The sequence below is a fragment of the Penaeus vannamei genome, chromosome 25, assembly GCF_042767895.1.
Source record: "Penaeus vannamei isolate JL-2024 chromosome 25, ASM4276789v1, whole genome shotgun sequence".
Lineage (NCBI taxonomy): Eukaryota > Metazoa > Arthropoda > Malacostraca > Decapoda > Penaeidae > Penaeus > Penaeus vannamei.
The window spans coordinates 15,439,552-15,442,051 of record NC_091573.1 but is presented as its reverse complement, the minus strand read 5'-3'; positions in this window follow the sequence as shown (position 1 = coordinate 15,442,051).

Genomic DNA, 2,500 nt, shown 5'->3' with positions numbered 1-2,500 from the left:
ATGAACATAGGGGTTAGGGTGGAAGGAGAGAGGGGAAAGAGGCGAGAAGAGGTGAGAGGGGAAAGAGAGAAAGAGTCAAGTCATAACAGCTATTCCGACTGATGTATCCTGATGTTAACTGTGATGTACAGATTTTCTTTATGTGTGTGTTTGGACAAAGCGTTCCGATATATGACCTGCCGAAGCGTAAAGTACAACAGCCTTTTAAAGATATTGAAGTGTTATTGCTCCGTTTTGTAGCGCTATTAGAAGTTTTATGGTATATATATTTCCACTTCTCTATTCTTTCTGGAAATATACATGTATTATTCAACCAACAAGTTTATCTCTCTTTTCCTATTATGTATCAATCTAGCAGAGATTCGAAAAAAGCTTTTAGAGGAGGAGTCAACATGCGTGTTGAAACGTGTTTGTGTCTATTTTTGATAACTAGCAATTATTAGTAATTGTAGAAAAATTAACTACAGGTCAACTACTTTCAATTTTATGATCTATGATTAGTGATTGGATTATTCTGGGCAAACATGAATACATACAACCAGGTCTACCAATATATATATATATATATATATATATATATATATATATATATATATATATATATATATATATACGTGTGTGTGTGTGTGTGTGTGTGTGTGTGTGTGTGTGTGTGTGTGTGTGTGTGTGTGTGTGTGTGTGTGTGTGTGTGCGCGCGTGCGTGTGTGTGTGTGTGTGCGAGTTATCTAGGAATTCCAAACTTCCAAAATTTTTCACCGGGATTTCGGTATTTCCAGACAGATTTCTCATGGATTTCTGGGTCTCGAACGATTTCCTGGGCATTTCCAAAGTTTTTAAAGTAATTCAAAAACCATTAAATCATCGTAAAAGTTACAAAAACTAAGCTGTTATCAGTTGTTAATGTACAGCTTCTACTTGAAATGCACTGCTTTGCCATATGTCTTGACTCCGGTTAAGGTTCTTGTATCCCTTCAGACAAAATATCGATTTTTCGTTTTCGTCATAATCTGACGGACTAAACTCGGCATTAACTATTTAATTCTCATTCAAACCAACTCACTTTCATCAACAGCCACAAATACCTGGACATTTGAGCATTTTAAAAAGAGCAATTCTCTTTCTAAAAAGAATTGCTCGGTGTTCTTCAGGAGAACTCCACGGCAGCCAAGGAGGAGCTACTGCGCAGTGGCTTCGACGCAGCACTTCAACTGCCCAGCTGTTTGTCGAGGCTTATGGCACTTTTCTTAAGGATATTCGGATTTTTTTGGAATTCTAGGTTGGGTGTACGGGATTTCCGAAGTGAAATGACCCATATATAAAAATATATATATAGAATTATATATATGTACAGATATGTACATATACATGCATATCTACCTATCTATATATGCATATATACATATAAATGCTTACATATATATGTATGTGTGTGTGTGTGTGTGTGTGTGTGTGTGTGTGTGTGTGTGTGTGTGTGTGTGTGTGTGTGTGTGTGTGTGTGTGTGTGTGTGTGTGTGTGTGTGTGTGTGTGTGTGCTTACGTGCGTGAGTATGTGTGTGTCTGTGTGTGTGTGTGTGTGTGTATGTGTGTGTGCGTGCGTGTGCGTGTGTGTGCCAGCATGAGCCCTGTACACACACAAAAAATTGAAGTTCGTCAGATGCGAGGTACCCCATAAAATAAGTAAAAACTTGAAGGCAAACACGCAGTAACTTACCCATGCCACTCTTGGCAATCTGCCGTGAAATTTCTATGGATCTGCGTCAACTGACCCTGGCCCATTACCCTTCCACGACACCAACCTGTTTTCGACAAACCCTACTCCAAAAAAAGCACGTATAAGGTTTTTTGTTATATAACCAAAGAAAGAAAAATGTCATAGTCATGGAACCCTTTTGCACCTGTCTTCTGTTACCACCCTGGCTAATTCTTTCGTGCTGTGAGGACTCCCTTACACATTACGGCGTCTTTCCTGCATTCCCGTACATGAGGGAGTTAAAGACCGCATTCAGTTCTATAGCGAGAAGGATCAGCTCAATGAACGTTTTAAATGTGATGTGAATCTTAAGGATCCCGCGACGGACACAAAGATCAGATCCATGACTTTATTTATTTATTTATTATTGTTTTTATTATTTTTTATATATAGCCTATTCTGACCCGTGCTCGATTATATTAAAGGTAGTTTATCATAATCACAATGATGACTCTGGCGATGATAGCTTTGATAAAAGTGATAATAGTGGTTTTGATAATAATGATGATAGGGATTTTGATAATCATATTAGTGATTTTGATAATCATAATAGTGATTTTGATAATCATAATAGTGATTTTGATAATCATAATAGTGATTTTGATAATCATAATAGTGATTTTGATAATCATAATAGTGATTTTGATAATCATAACAGTGATTTTGATAATCATAACTGATTTTGATAATCATAACAGTGATTTTGATAATCATAACAGTGATTTTGATAATCATAACAGTGATTTTGAT